This window comes from Callorhinus ursinus, unplaced genomic scaffold, assembly GCF_003265705.2.
Source record: "Callorhinus ursinus isolate GAN/ISIS: 27379988/994484 unplaced genomic scaffold, GSC_fseal_2.0 scaffold14, whole genome shotgun sequence".
Lineage (NCBI taxonomy): Eukaryota > Metazoa > Chordata > Mammalia > Carnivora > Otariidae > Callorhinus > Callorhinus ursinus.
The window spans coordinates 25,158,559-25,176,380 of record NW_027397076.1 but is presented as its reverse complement, the minus strand read 5'-3'; positions in this window follow the sequence as shown (position 1 = coordinate 25,176,380).

Below are 17,822 nucleotides of genomic sequence, written 5' to 3'. Positions count from 1 at the left end.
GAAAAAAATGTCTGTGAGAGAGCATATATTGAAAAGATTTTTAAAAATACAATAGCTTGTGGTAATGCCTACAACATGACAACTTGCACACTTGCTTCTAGAGAGAATTCTATAATAAGCAAATTTATGATAACAAAACTCACATTAACTTTCAAACCCTCTCAACAGCTATCCTGCTAAGTTTCTCTGGTCAAAATGCTCTCTTAGTCTATAAATTATTTCAAAATTTCTCCTTTTTACTTCCTATCCTCTGTTGCCCTCTCTGTCAGCAAATGGTCTCCCTTGTTATTTCACAGAAGAAAAGGATTCAACTTCCTCCCACTTATCTTGCAAACCATGTATCTATACTCATTCTCTCCTTTGCCTTTCCCCTTTCAAAAGAGTTGTCCCTCATCTTATCCAAGCCCAATCCTTCTATTTGTGCTTCTATTTTAGACCCTCTAACTTCTCAGGAACCTCAACTCATATCATTGGTTATTATTTCTCTTTCCTTTATATCCAGGTTTCCCCTTTCAAGTGTTTGCATTTAAACATGAACAAGCCTGTTATCCAACAAACAATAAGCACAAGACCTTCCTACACCATACACAACTTTATCTAGCTAACAACTCATTTCCTTCCTGCTTCTGTAAAAGATATGGAAGAGTTTTGAAAAATTTAAATATATCTTTCTAACTCTTAAAAGCTACATAAAAGACCTTTTCAAATTGTATTAAAAGAAAAATAATTACAATCTAATTCACAATATTTTCTTAAAACATTCAACTGCTGAACTATACATTTCTAGATAATTATTTATAATTTTATTTTAGCTCAATGACATTTGCTTAAATATGAAGGTGATATATTGTGAATGTCCTATCCTTGCATATCATTTGATGAGTCTAGATATTCTGAATATTTCCAGTGACACATTACAAAATCCATAATAGTCTATGATAAAAATTGCATTTACTGGAACTTTCTCTAGTTTTACTAAGAAAAAAAATTCCTCCTAATGAAAGTGCAACAAAGTTATATTGTAATAGCATAAAAACTCCTTGCTTACCCTGATAAAGATTTACAGACTAATTAAAATATGAACTGGACTTTGTCTAGCCCAATAGGGTTCTCAAACAAAATCCAAGGGATGCTGAATAGAAAAAAAAAAAGAAATGAAATTTTATAGAACTTAAAACTAAAAGATTACAAAGTTTACTACAAAGCTACAGTAATTAATACAGTGTGATATTGAAATAAAGATATTCAAATAAACCAATGACTAGAATAGGAAGTCAAGAAACAGATTTACAAAATAAATATTCCAATGCGAGTCAGGGGAGAATGGGTGGTATTTTCAATAATTGGTACTAGAAAATTAAATACAAATAGGAAAAAATATATTTCTAATCTTATGTTTATCATAATAAAGAAGAAATTCAATTCCGACTATTGATGCAAATGAGAAAGGTAAAACAATAATACTTATAAAAGGAAGAGAGTGGTATATCTTCATGACCTTAGATTAGGCAAAAATTTCTTTCTTCCTTCCTTCCTTGGGTCTTGAACTCAGGACTCTGAGATTAAGACCTGAGCTGAGATCAGGAGTCAGACACTTAACTGACTGAGTGATTTCTTAAGCAGAGCACACAAAAGAAATTCACTAAAAATTACTAACTGTACAACATTAAATTAAGAACATCTGTTCATCAAAAATTATCAAGAGAATTAGTAAGTAAGACATACTAGAAGAAAACATTCACAATTAACACAACTGACAAAGGACTCATCCAGAATATATAAAGAACTCTTGTTAAACAATAATAAAAAGATAACTCAATTAAAAAAAACGGTCAAAAGTCTGACTAAACGCTTCACAAAAGAATGTTATTGTAATGGTCAATAAGCATATGAGAAGTTTCATATTATTTATTATCAAAGAAATTAAAATTAAAACCATAAAGCAGTGACTTAAATTAAGAGAATATTCCAGTTAGAACAGAGATGGAGCAAGGAAAAACTTCATACACTGCTGGTGGCAGTGTATATTAGTACAGCCACCTTAGCAGGCTTTTTTTAGGTAGTATTTATGAAAGCTAAATCTACAACTTATGCTAGACCTCTACACTTAGACAATCCTAAAAATGCATAGGTACACCAAAAAACTTGCACATAGCAGCTTTATTTATAATACCCAAGTATTTGAAAAAAAAATAAACGGCAAAAAACCATAGAATGGATATTTAGATGGTATATGTGCATACATAGAGGAATACTATACGGCAATAAAAAGGAACAAATTCGTGATAACAACAAGAGGACAAATGGATCTCACAAACATAATTTTGATTGGAAGAAGCCATACATGCTAAAGATGATGTAGGAAAGACACCATTAGGGTTTGAAGCCAACGGCCAAGAAAGAATTCTTGAGACGTCTTTGGTACAAAAAGGTGATTTTATTAAAGCATGGGGACAGGACCCGTGGGCAGAAAGAGCTGCACTGGGGTCCTGAGGAGTGGCCCATTATATATTTTCAAGTTGGGAGGGGGATAGGGAAAGCATAAGTCTCTAAGGAATTTTGGAAGCAAGGTTTCCAGGACCTTGAGAGGGCTAGCTATTTATTACCATCTAATAAAACCTTAGTCATGATACCCTTCAGATGTATATCAGTGCGCCATATGCTTGGGAGTGATTGCACGTATCTTGGGGGGTTTAGAAATAAAGGAAGTTTCCAAAGGAATTTTTATATGTTAAAGTAGACTTACAGGATCCTGGGGGTTGGGGTTCAGGCTCGAATTACCTTTTGCCCTTATGAAAGTATTAACATTGAGGCAGTTGAGTCCTAGAGGAATGTCACTCTGCCTGTTTCAAGGACTTGTCAGTAGGCTGTAGGTAGTAAGGAAATTTAATAATTTTTTGTCTGCCTTTGTTTCCCCACATCAAATGATTCCATTTATTTTAGCTTCAAGGATAGGTGAAACAAATCTATCACAATAGATATCAGAATATTAGTTATATCTGAAGAAAGGTACCTTGGGATGGAGCAGAGATTGGGGGAATATTCTGGAGTTTAATACCTTGATCTGGGTAGTGGTTAGATAGTTATATTCATGTGTAAAAATCATATGTTAATATTCCTCCAGCCATACACTTAAAATTAATGCAATTAACTATATAGATGTGGACTTCAATTTTAAAATACACACACACACACACACACACAAATAGGTAAAATCAAATGCTTTGAAAATGTAGAGAAGAAAGCCATTACTTTCAGCTATGGAAACTCAGGTGAGATCACTGAAAGATGCCCCACTAAATATCCCCTTCTACTAAATGCTTCATGCCTAAGACTGAGTATAAGCAAATCTGGAAAACAGTCTGGTTAAATTTTTTATACTGATACATAATGACTCCCTTCTATTTTCTTCATGCTTTGTGAGGCTTTGCTGACAAGATCATGAATCTTTTTAAATTAATATCCTGACATGATGAATTACTTTTGAAAGTGGAAAAAAAATTTTAAGGAAAATGTTTCTCTCTTCATAATAATTGATAATTGTACCCTGTAACACTAGTATTCTTAAATTGCTATGTCCTTTTTCCTTCAAATGAGGCACATAGTTGTTAACCTGGATGTGGTTTTCAAATAGGAATTTAGCACAAGAGAGCTTGTCTCTTCAGTTACTTATGCTTCTCAGGATGCCTACCATTCTCCCATCTATCCCCATATTATTGATATCTCTTGAAAAATGCCTATATTAGTTTATTTTGGTGTATATTTAATTTTGTGTTGCTAACAGATTCCAAATTAAATGATAAAAATGAATGAATTAAACATATTTCACATAATACTTGATGTTAAAATTATAGTCTATGTACAAAAATAAATAAAGTATAAAAGATGATTTATTAATTTGATGAAGCTGAAGGGGAGCAAATATACCACCCCAAAATATGCCTCTTTGGCTTATTGATTTTTTAATGGTTATTTTTAAGAAACATCAGGCACAAGTGAAGCTCTGAAAAGTGAATAAAAGTTACGTTTTTGTAAGACACATTTACATTTTAGAAGGGAAATCTTCATTTGTAAGGGGATCTCCCTTGCATACTAGAAAGAAGAGGATGTATCTAATTCTTTAGAAACTGTTATCAAAAAAGACAAGGACTTAAATTTGCATTATAATCTTTCTTTTATTTACTGCGCTTTTCCTGTAACCTACCATAACTGTCCTCAGCCACAAGCACCTCTTCAGCACACACACATGTTCTTTTGTCTTTAGCTGAAAATGATATTTAAGATGTTTGCTTTGGCTATTTTAGAGAGTTACTCAGTTTTCCTGGGTCTTTCCCACTTATACAGGAGGTATACATGTTTTTAAATTTCTGTTTTTCTCCTGTTACACTATCTTTTATTAATTTAGTTATTAGATCAGTCAGCCAAAGACCCTAGAAGGGAAGAAGGGAAAACTTTTCTGCCCCTATAAAGCTTATAGTTATTTTTCAAAGTAAAGCTGTGTAAGGAAAACTTTAGCACCATGAATGTCAATTATCAAGTGAAATGCATTGAATTTCTTAGATATATATAAAATCTATATCTTCTATCTCATATAAAATGTATGGCTTAATAAATCTCTTCTTCTTTGAGACAATCAAAGCAAAAAATTTTCCATAATAAAACAATTTAAGAAAATAATTAAAATCATGAATACAATTTAAAGGATAATTATTCCTTTCTTCTAAACCATTTGTTCTACTTGGTCATGACGTACATGAGATGAAATGAAGAGTAAGCAATAAATTTGTAGTTTGCAATTTACTTCAAAATTGATAAATTCCATTTGAATACTAAAAATATTCTGATTGATTTTAGCAAAAATTATTAATCAACTGGAATATAATTTATCTTCAGCTTTGTGAGCCAACGTAAGAATCCACATATCAAAAATACCATTCAGGGCGCCTGGGTGGCTCAGATGGTTGGGCGTCTGCCTTCGGCTCAGGTCGTGATCCCAGGGTCCTGGGATTGAGTCCTGCATCGGGCTCCCTGCTCCTTGGGAGCCTGCTTCTCCCTCTGCTTCTCTCTCTCTCTCCCTCTCTCTCCCTCTGTCTCTCATGAATAAATAAATAAAATCTTAAAAAAACAAAAAACACAAAAAAACACAAAAAACCAAAAACCAAAAATACCATTCAGGATTAAAGTCGTATCATTTAAAAATAATTTTTCTTACTCTTTGCCCTACTTGTCTCCTTACCATCTCAAACTGTTTCCTTTCACAGTCAAAAATTTAAAATATGATATTAATATAGCATTATAGTAATTAATATAGTATTACTTCCTAAATTTAACATTCTCATCCTCTGGAGTGAGCAGTGGTTTTTAAAAATCTAAGCTTTGAATCATTCATTGTCTACTACTACTGCATTCATATTCCCTGTCCCTTACATCTATTTTCCCTGCCTATAAGTAACTCCTGTTCCCCAATACTGAAAATCTGCTTGTTTCTTCTTTGATACTCTTCTATACGCTGGTATTGATGAATGTAGGTTTCATAAGAAGTGGAGAAGTGATTGAAGATTTTCTGCTAAAAATGAGAAAGGAGGCAGGGAAGAAGATCTATAACCAAAATGAGGGGAAAATAGCAAACTGAACCTTTATATTGTCCTTCAACTTGCTATTTTTCCCTCAATCAATCCTATCTATTCCTTCCAAGATTATTTTTAAATGCAAATATGATCATGTCACTTTATGTACATTGACAATGTCTTTCCTTTGATCCTTGGATTGAATTTGAAATCCTCAACATAGCCTCCATCATTTGCTTAATGACTAACAAAACCCAGGTTCTACTGGCTATAGTGTTGGGGAGGAAAAAAATTTCTCTCTTCTTTTAACCTTCTTCTGGCTGGTCTAAGAACTAAATTGACATGAGACAGAGTAACAAGAAAAAATCAAATTTAATTTCACATGTACTGGAAACCCACATATGAGAGGTTCCAAGACAAAAAGTTAAAGTGAGGTTTATACGTGCTATCCTAAGCTAGGGAATAAGATAGGGACCTGGGCTTCAAAAGGAAGGAGGACAATTCACAAGGAATTAAGAAGAGCAGACATGGGGTAATTACATGTTTGTCTTGCTATACAGATGGATCACTCAGGTAAAATTTATCTCTGGCAATAACTTTGATTCTGGGAAACATCCCCAATTTAGACTGTTACAGTAGTAATGGAGGGGCAAAACTTTCACATGAGCCTGCAGAGTCTCAACTGGCTTCAACTCAAAATAATCCGCATGCCAATTTGGCACATTTTGGGGAGACTTGTTCTGAACTCCTTTAATCCTTTTTCAGAAATAAAGTTTCAGCTGATTACTCAAGTGAAGCAATCTAATTGGAACAAAATTCCAATACTATTTGGAACAAAATGGATGCTGCACATATTCCAAACAATACCAAAAAAAGAGCTTTGGAATGGAATATTGGCCTAACTCTCTCCTTCTCATGCAAGCTTTAACTATGATTAATCCTGCAGGGCTTCCAAAATAAGAGCATATTTAGCATAGGAAGGGTATTAGGGCTATGAAAACCTTTCATAAATAAATGTTGAAAAAATAAGGAAACTCCTTAAACTAATTTTATACAAAATATATTTAAAGGAACCAAGTCCTTGATATTCTTTGCCATACGATATTCCACTTTAACTCATAATTTATTTGAATAAAAAGCTGAGTAACTACATATGAATATATATGTTTACTATATAATATTTATTAAATATGTGTATAAATATTTAATAAAAAAGAATTGCTTCTCGGGTCACATTTCCTTGCTGGAGGAGATGAACTATTCAAGACACAAGAGCTAAACATAGAACTAAATGACAGCTCAATGGTATCTGTTCATGTCACTTATCAGTAAATATCAATGACTTAAGCCCAATTCCTTCAAAATCCATTCAAGATTAAACAATCTTTTTTCTTCTTCTTAGATATAGTCTGAAATGTACCTTTAGCTATCCTACTGTGACTAAAATTTTTCTAATCTTTCAGTGTTGGTGATATAGACATATTTCCAACATGTCCCAAAATGTATCTTATAGACTACATGTTTTCTATGGATTTTCAAAGGTGTTTTCTTAAAAAAAAGTTCAAATACAGTGGAAAATTATGGGGTAAGTAACATTAACTAGGTTTCTCTACTGCAGGACTTCTTAGATATTTAATAGTCTAATATGCATTAAGATTCAACAGTGGTAAAATAAAGTATGCTGCAATTCTTAAAATTATTTAATAAGTGCATATTTAAAGAAAAAGAGATAACTACTTATAAAATTTTGAAAGGGCTGGCAGAAGCATGTTGATGGGTAATCTGCTTATAGTATTCTAACTTACATTACCAAAACTAAACATTGTTTCTCCCACTAATAATTTGTTTATTATCTGACTAGAATGATCTTATAACATTTTTCTGTTTTCATTAAAATAACCTAAGAAATTGAAAGCATCCTTTGCTTTAACAGCTATGATTTGGAAGATCTCAAATGTTATTTCCTTTGTAACCCTCTCACCATGCAAGTAATTATGTAGTCTATCCTCTCTCCTACTGCCATTTTATTTTCTTCATAACATATGTAGGCTCCCATCTGCCTCCTCCCTCTAGAATTGTTGTCTACTTCATTGCTATAGTCCCAATGCCTAAGTAGTGCTTAACACATACAATTAATATTGGTTAAATGAATGAACAGATTCATTAGGGCTTTATGGCTTGTAGCCATTTATTTATTTATTTTAAAGATTTTACTTATTTATTTGACAGAGAGAGGCATAGAGAGAGAGGGAACACAAGCTGGGGGAGTGGGAGAAGGAGAAGCAGGCTTCCCGCTGAGCAGGGAGCCGGATGTGGGGCTCGATCCCAGGACCCTGGGATCATGACCAGCTCAGGTCATGAAGGCAGACACTTAAGGACTGAGCCACTCAGGCGCCCTGGCTTGCAGCAATTTAAACAAAAGAAAAACGTTTTAGAATTATATACATAAAAGTAGTCTAAATCAGGATTAAAAGTCACATGCCCTTCTAAAGGACATTATCAACCCAGTTAAAGTTTTGCCAAAATTTTAGTAAAAGATATCAAACCCATAGGTATAGCTTCAAAAGTTGTGCAGGTTGTTGTGTGGGAACCTGATGTTCCTCAAGTGGGATGGCTTCACTTTCTTTTAAACAGTTCACCATTCCCCTCAAAGTAAGAACCGTCTATGTCAATTAACACTGAAAACTATGGAGTAACTAAATAATGTTGTATTCCATTTTTGGAATCCCTTGAGAATTAAAATATAAAACACATTAAAATATAAAACCCCTTGACTTCGGAGCACTTCACTTCCCAGAAAGAAGCTTGAAACTTGGATATTTCCAATGTACTTAGCTAAATAATTATTGTCTCAAAAGATTTTTACTTATTTAGTAAGGAGAAAAAAAGCTAAAAGTACAAAAAATTAATTATAAAGGTTTATAAGAATACTTCACAAAAAATATTTGAATAGGAGTCTTTTATTTTGCAACGCTTTTATGAAAAGCATTTTGAATGCTATACAAAACAATAATGCAATGTTAAATTAAACTTGCCACAATAATATTTTAAGCTATATTTTCAAATATGGAAAATTTTAAAATTCAGAATGTTGAATTATGTTATTTCTTTTTCAATATTGTCATTTGTCCATTAAATAAAATGGATTTTAAAGGAGAATCATTTCAGTCTTAAATTATTTTTTGTATTACTTTTGTGCATTTAATCATTTGCTTGAAATTGGATTTTGTCACTATTTGAAAAAGAAGTTTAGCAATGACAAGGAATGTTATATTTTCTGCTTCTGCCCCAACTTGACCTGTATTCAACTTGAATTACATTAAAAGCAAATTTCAAATTGCATATATATTTTGTTAATAGTAAAAAAAAATGTATCCTTTTATTTGGGAAATGGAAAGCACACTTGACAAAATATTTTCTTCGCTTGCAGACTGATAAAGTGGGACATGTTATCATTAATGTGATCATTTATTTTGTCCTTCAATTTGGGACAATTCTGAGAGGGCAAGTGGCCTTAAAATTAAGTCACAAAAATTTAAATATTTATATATTGGCTTACAAAATTGTTTTGTTATTTGTGGTGGATGTATAAAATGGTTACAATCATAACTATAATCATATGACCTTATGACCCAGTAGTTCTACTTATACTTATATACTCAACAAAAATGCATACATATGTTTTCAAAAACAACACTAAAATAATCATAATAGCACTATTTCTAATAGCCCAAACTGAAAACTACCAAGATGGCCATCAAAATTAGAATGTGTAAATAAATTTTGGTATTCACATAATGGAAATCTACAGAGCAGTGAGAGTGAATTAACTACAAGCATACATACGGGTGACTCTCAAAACATTATATTGAGATAAAGAGCCAGATAACAAAACTACACGCTGTATGAGTTTATTTCTTTTAAAGTTCCAAAACTGGCAAAACAAATCTATGACTTCATTGTGAGTAGAGGGCGCCATAGAAGGTCTTATGTGGTTCTGGTAAATTTTTTTTTTTTTCTATCTGTTTCCTGGTTACATCAGTGAGTTCAATCAGTGAAACTCTATGAAGTTGTATGCATATTATTTGTGCTCTTGTACACTTCAACTAATAGTTTTTAAAACTCACTAAAAAATTCCATAAGCAAAAGAATTATTCTTGGTAAGTATTCATAAGCTTCAATGAGTTTCAAAAATGGATCTTATTCTAATGTCATATCTGCTACTTTTCTGAATAAATGGTCTCACTATTTTTATTTTTCATAAATTTGTCTGCAATCATCATCAAAATTGCATTTGTGGCTAACAAATTTAAAACGGTTGACTTATTTATTTGAACCTCTTCTGAAGATCATAATCTTTTTTAAATTTTTTATTGTTATGTTAATCACCATACATTACATCATTAGTTTTTGATATAGTATTCCATGATTCATTGTTTGTGTATAACACCCAGTGCTCCATGCAGAGTGTGCCCTCTTTAATACCCACCACCAGGCTAACCCATCCTCCCACCCCCCTCCCCTCTAGAACCCTCAGTTTGTTTTTCAGAGTCCATCATCTCTCATGGTTCGTCTCCCCCTCCGATTTCCCCCCCTTCATTCTTCCCCTCCTGCTATCTTTTTTTTGTTGTTAACATATATTGTATTATTTGTTTCAGAGGTACAGATCGGTGATTCAACAGTCTTACACAATTCACAGCGCTACCATAGCACATACCCTCCCCAATGTCTATCACCCAGCCACCCCATCCCTCCCACCCCCCACCACTCCAGCAACCCTCACTTTGTTTCCTGAGATTAAGAATTCCTCATATCAGTGAGGTCATATGATACATGTCTTTCTCTGATTGACTTATTTCGCTCAGCATAACACCCTCCAGTTCCATCCACGTTGTTGCAAATGGCAAGATCTCATTCCTTTTGAAGGCTGCATAATATTCCATTGCATATATATACCACCTCTTCTTTATCCATTCATCTGTTGAAGGACATCTTGGCTCTTTCCACAGGTTGGCTATTGTGGACATTGCTGCTATACACATTGGGGTGCACGTACCCCTTCCGGATCCCTACATTTGTATCTTCGGGGTAAATAGCCAGTAGTGCAATTGCTGGATCATATGGTAGCTCTATTTTCAAATTTTGAGGAATCTCCATACTATTTTCCAGAGTGGTTGCACCAGCTTGCATTCTCACCAACAGTGTAGGAGGGTTCCCCTTTCTCCGCATCCCCGCAAACATTGAAGATCATAATCTTATTTGAGAAAATAATCTCTCCATAGACACTGAGGTAACAGAAACCCAGTGAAGATTTTGGTCAATGGAGGGTATTCTCACTTCTATTTTTTTTAAAAGATTTTATTTATTTATTTGACAGAGAGAGACACAGCGAGAGAGGAAACACAACCAGGAGGAGTGGGAGAAGCAGAAGCAGGCTTCCCACTGAGGAGGGAGCTTGATGCAGGGCTTGATCCCAGGGCCCTGGGATCATGACCTGAGCCAAAGGCAGATGCTTAACAACTGAGCCACCCAGGTAACCCATTCTATTTCTTTTTTATATTGAAATGGATACCTATTTCAACCCACACAATTTCAAATGTACCTGTATTTTTGCTTTTACTCAGAGAAACTTTTTATTACATTGCATAAGCAAACTAGATAATAAATTAATTCCATATTTACTTTTTAAAATTTCATAAAATTTAGATGCTGCAAAATCATAGGGCCTTTCAAGTTAATTCAATTTTGGCATAGAATATAAATTTGTTCAATTAAGCATAAGAGTTCCTTCAAAAGAGTCTTAAGACAAATCGATATGTAATAACAATTACTCTATTTCAAAACTACATCTCATATATGTGTTCCCATCATAATTTGCTCACTTCCTCTTTGCTTTAGTAGATAGTAAATGATTTCCTATTTTCAAGTATCATCTCCAGTAATTGTAACTTGCTAAAAGCTCTAAAAGCTGAAGATTGTTAGTGCATCATTTATTGGTTATAGGTTTCCAAATGATTTGGGCCAAATGCAAACAAATTTAGAACACTAATCCATAAGATAAATTTAATATTATTTTAAGACACTTGGATTATTTTTAAAAGTTCATCAAAGGCTCAATATTTTAAAAACCCAATTGGTAATGAGCAGCAAAGATGGAAATCACATATTGCTATTGTCAACTAACCTTCGACAAGGCAGCAAAGAATATCCAGTGGAAAAAAGACAGTCTCTTTAACTAATGGTGCTGGGAAAACTGGACCGCAACATGCAGAAAAATGAAACTGACCACTTTCTTACACTACACACAAAAATAAATTTAAGATGGATGAAAGACCTAAATGTGAGACAGGAAACCATCAAAATCCTAGAGGAGAACACAGACAGCAACCTCTTTGACCTCGGCCATAGCAACTTCTTACCTGAGGCAAGGGAAACAAAAAGCAAAACTGAACTATTGGAACTTCATCAAAATATAAAGCTTTGCACAGCAAAGGAAACAATCAAAACTAAAAGCCTGTGGAATGGGAGAAGATATTTGCAAAGGACATATCTGATAAAGGGTTAATATCCAAAATATATAAAGAACTTATCAAACACCACACCTAAAAAACAAATAATCCAGTTAAGAAATGGGCAGAAGGGGCACCTGGGTGGCTCAGTTGGTTAGGCGTCTGCCTTCAGCTTGGGTCATGATCTCAAGGTCCTGGGATTGAGTCCCCCATCCAGCTCCCTGCTCGGTGGGGAGTCTGCTTCTCCCTCTGCCTCTGACCCTCCTCCTTGTGCTCTCTCTCTGTGTCCCAAATAAATAAATAAAATCTTAAAAAAAAATGGGCAGAAGACATGAATAGACAATTTTCCAAAGAAGACATCCAGATGGCTAACAGACACATGAAAAGATGCTCAACGTCACTCATCATCAGGGAAATAATAATCAAAACCATGATGAGATACCACCTCACACTTGTCAAAATGGCTAAAATTAAGAACAAAAGAAGCAACAGGTGTTGGCAAGGATGTGGAGAAAGGGGAACCCTCTTGCGCTCCTGGTGGAAATGCAAACTGGTGTAGCCACTGTAGAGAACAGTAGGGAGGTTCCTCAAAAAGTGAAAAATAGAACTACCCTATGACCCAGCAATTGCATTACTAGGTATTTAGCCAAAAGATACAACAATATAGATTTGAAGGGGTACATACACCCCCGTGTTTATGGCAGCATTATCAACAATGGCTAAACTATGGAAAGAGCCCAAATATCTATAGACTGATGAATGGATAAGAAGAAATGGTATATATACCCACTGGAATATTACTCAGCCATCAGAAGGAATGAAATATTGCCATTTGCAACAACATGGATGGAGCTAGAGTGTATTATGCTAAGCGCAGTAAGTCAGTCAGAGAAAGACAAATAGCATATGGTTTCACTCATGTGTCAAATTTAAGAAACAAAATGGATGAACATATGGGAAGGGGGAAAAGAGAGGGAAACAAACCATAAGAGACTATTAATGATAGAGAACAAACTGAGGGGTTGATGGAGGGAGGTGGTTGGGGGATGGGCTAGATGAGTGATGGGTATTAAGGAGGGCACTTGTGGTGAGTACTGGGCATAGTATGTAAGTGATGAATCACTAAATTCTACTCCTGAAACCAATACTGCACTGTATGTTAAATAACTAGAGTTTAAATAAAAACCTGAAAAGGAAAAAAAAAGAAATCACATATTGTTATGCTAAAGTAATTTTTTGGTATTTAGTATCAGCTTCATTGTAAAATACTTTAGTTCAATTACTTAAAAGTATATACTAAAAAAACTCTTGCAATTATTGACAATCCTATTTTGATTGGTGGAATATCACAACTTGTTTCTACACAATTATAAATTTGTATGAGCACCATAATCAAAATCAAATCACGTTACTATTCCAAGAGTTCTGAATTTGATAAGAAAACAGGTTTTCCATGACATTGTGCTCCATCAAAATTTGTATTTAAATTTTCATCACAAAACCACTAATTTTATGTTCAACATTCAATTTCTTAACTGAATTTACAGTAGCATTCATAATAATGTCAGATATTTCACCTTATATAGAATGAAGTTCCAAAAGCTTTACTTTGATTTCATGAAATGAATGAAAACAGTAAATTAAGTCAACTGATTTTCTCTCTGGTATTATTGACCAAAAAGTGATTGTTGATGTAAAACATTATCCTTTACCTGTTTCTAAAGTTCTTCTTCTTCTAATGAACCCGCACATTAAAAGTGACTGTTTTGTTTTTTGTACATGTAAAAGAAAACATAGAAAAAAATTAGTGAAATTATTTTAGAAGAATAGCTATTTGCTCTAAATAAAAAGTCATGGTTTAGACGGAGCTCCATAAATACATCTTCTACAGCTCCATGAGTTAATTACCCATATTCTGGAACAACATCCTCTTAAAATGAATACTTACATTTGAAGTAAATGCTGATGCCTTTTCAGCAGATTTGGGACTTTTTATTTTCAAGGGCCATTGATATCACCATAAGCCCCATGGCAGATGTTAAATGTAAGCAAACATTTTGAGTAAGTTACATGTTCATCAGTTTTCTTGTGAAATGGGTCTTTGGTATCTAGTATCTTATTAAACAAGCAATTATATTTTTTGACTTGTCGGAATGTAAAAATATTAACAAACATAAAATAAACACATATATTAATAGTTATGCATTTATGTCAAACAATAAATGGCAAAACCACTGCAGCAAGAACATTCAGAATCTCTGATTTTCTAAAACAGGAGGCTCAGCCTCTATTTCTTACTCATATTTCCTACACCTAACCTGGAATTTTCTGTCGTTGCTGCTGCTTCTATGTAGCCTCCTGTATCATACAGGTTGTGAAATGAGCCATGACACAACAGACTGTCCCGTCAGTGTCCAGCAGGGGCCTAGAAGATTCTTTTTCTTATTCTTTCACGCTGCCCGCAAAGAGAAGCATTTGTTATTTTGTGCTTGTAAAGAGTAGGGGAAAAGACACAAACTGTTACTGGTTGTCTTCCAGTTTTACCGGCACTTTGAAGTGAAAATCATGCACTACATGTGTCTTTCAGATGCTACTGTGGCAGAAATGGGGCAGAGTGGAGTCAACCAGTTGCATGTCAGCTTATTTTAATGCACAATGAGTAATAATAATTAAAATGAGAGAACTCTGGGGCATACACCAAATAAAATGAGAGTCCAGGACAATAGTCACAAATCAAGAAGAGCTGTTTTGCTGACTGTGATTCTGAAAGGATTCTTGGAAGAGGTGGCTCTAAATTTGGGGATTAAAAGATGAAGAAGTGTTTGGGGCACCTGGGTGGCACAGTCAGTTAAGCCTCTGACTCTTGGTTTCCACTCAGGTTGTGATCTTGGGGTCTTGGCACCGAGCCCTGCCTGGAGCCTTGCGTTGGGCTCTGCACTCAATGTGGAGTCGGCTTGAGACTGTCTTCCTTTTTCTCTGCCCCTCCTCCCTTCCGTGTGGGTGCTCGCTCTCTCTTAAATAAATTTAAAAAAATAATAATTTTTTTTAAATGAAGCGTGTTTAACAGGTAGAAATGGGAGTGAAGAAACTTCAAGTGGAGAGAATGGCTATAGCAAAAATTCACAACCTATTTTACTGTAGGTAAGTAAACCAACTTTCTCTGTAGCAGTAATACAAAAGCTTAAGCTGTTGTCCCATCTCCTAAGGAATACCAATGCTTTCCATACCAATAAAATCTTCAGTACATTTTCTTGATACATTCCAATATGTGACATCATGCTGCTGGTGGTAAAAAATGATTTTATATATGTGTTAATGTTAAAAATTAAATAGTGAGACAAGTATTGTCTTCAATCTCTCTAATTCAGAAAGAAAATCTCACTTTGTTGCCTATTTGTCTTAAACACCGTTCTAGACTTATTAATATGTTTTTTAGGTAATATTTATCTGGCAAAATTTTAATAATTATTAAATAAGTTTAACAATTAAAAGTTAAAATAATAAAACTAAAATTGTTTTAGTTTTATAATTATTAATTTTTACATTTGATTTGTGGAAATTGATTTTTTTATTTAAAGTCATGATATAAAGTTTAATTTTAAATCTTTTTAAGTCAAAAAAGGAAAGTTGATTTAAATACAATATTTAGCAAATAATGTAGTTTGCAAAATGGTAAAAATTTCAAAGGATATATATATGTAAGTGCTTAAATTTGAGGAAATAGTATGTTAAATATTTGGAAGCAATCTTTAAGGAAAATTCTAAATTCACCAAAATAGTGAACAGGTATTTTAATGTGTCAAAATAAATTTAGACTTAGATTTGTCTTTTATTTATTATTTTTTTAAAGATTTTATTTATTTATTTGATAGAGAGAGACAGATAGTGACAGAGATAGCAAGAGAGAGCACAAGCGGGGGGAGAGGCAAAGGGAGAGGGAGAAGCAGGCTCCCCATGGAGCAGGGAGCCGGATGTAGGGCTCGATCCCAGGACCCTGGGATCATGAGCTGAGCTGAAGGCAGACCCTTAACCAACTGAGCCACCCAGGCACCCCTTAGATTTGTCTTTTATAAAGACTTTTCCTGATGTCCTATATAGAAGGCAATATTTATTTCATTCCAAGTTTTATCTCTTTATCTTTTCAACATGCAGTCAACCTGGAAAATTTTAAAGTGGTTCATATATTTTTTCTTAAATATTTCCCACAAATTCTACAAGTGTGATATGATCTTGTCTGTTACCTGATCTCTCCCTTCCAAAAGAACATGTTTAACACGTTCCCCTATTTGGATCTACATTCAAAATATTCTACAGAAATTGGAGGGGAAATGTTATATAAAATATTTTTATGCAATATCCACTAAGTTAACCACTACATCTGGTTATCAGAGCACTTTTAACTACAATGTGTTTTTATTACTATCTGCATAATAAATTGGGTTCCTTTGGGTTGGAAAAATATTTCTGTTGTTTTTTGAAAGTAAATGACATAAAAGTATGGCTATTACTCATTTACTTCAGACTCTGATGCATTTAAAAATCAGCTTAAACACTCTGCAGAAACCATTCCCCATATATCACACAATATTAACAGCTTATACAGAAAGAACCTTTTCAAATGATACCAAAAGAAAAAAAAACCTCAGTTATATTTTACATCACATGCATCAATTCCTTGGTTACATCAGAATTTGTGCTCATAGTTTAGCTTGCTGCATTGTAATTTATTTCTGAAAATTTGCCAAGACACTGAACTCAGCCTTTATTTCTATTCCTTTCTTACATCAATTCCTACATCATGCCTTATGTTTCTAAATTAGGTCCAACATTAACCTGTAAGCAGACATTCAGATAAGACTTAATGAACATTAATTGTGAGTTGAAGTGATCTCAGAGCCACAAAAAAAATATTAGTGTTACAAAAATGGAAAAAGGCAGAGTCTCTGCTATGAAGTATAAAAGCTAGTTAGGAAAACACAAAATATAAACACGGAAAAAATTTAAGGGAATTTAAGAAGCAACTTGCAATTTGATATAAATTAATTAAAATAGTAGTTTGCAATTAAGAAAAACGAAATGAAAGGGCAGCGCACTGTCAATGGAAGTCCTAAATGTACCATTTATTAGCTGGGTAATCTTAAGCAGGTTTCCTAAAAATTCAGTAACTCACTTTCCTTATCAGTAAAATGTCTGTCATGTTAACACATACTAGGCAGGTAGGCTGGCTGTTTAGCTCTCTCCCCTTCTATGTTCGTCAGGTTTGGCTGGGAAATATTTGCCCATCTACAGACTCCATTTCTCAGTTCCCATTGCAGCCAGGTATGGCTATGTGACTAGTTCTTACTGATGGAATCTGAACAAAAGTAAAGTTGGTCTCTTCTGAGCCAAGATTATTAAGCAGGATATTTTTCCACCATACTTTCTTTCTCCTTCCAGGGGGGTGGGGATGGCAAGAAGAAAACAGTCAAATTCTACTTAGGGATCTGTATGCGGAAAGAGAGGAAAAGGCTAACAATGTAAATAATCATAAATAAGCACAATTTACCAGATATTAATAATTGCTATAAAATATATTATTGAAATAGTGACTGGAGAATAGCAGGGTACTTTTGATTGAGTTATTAAGGAATTTCTTTCTCAGGAGTAAACATTTCCTGAGATTTTAATTATAGGAAGGAATTGACCACAAGAAGATTGAGGAAGTACTTGATGCCAGAGAAAAGAGCAGATTCAGAAGCCTGAGATG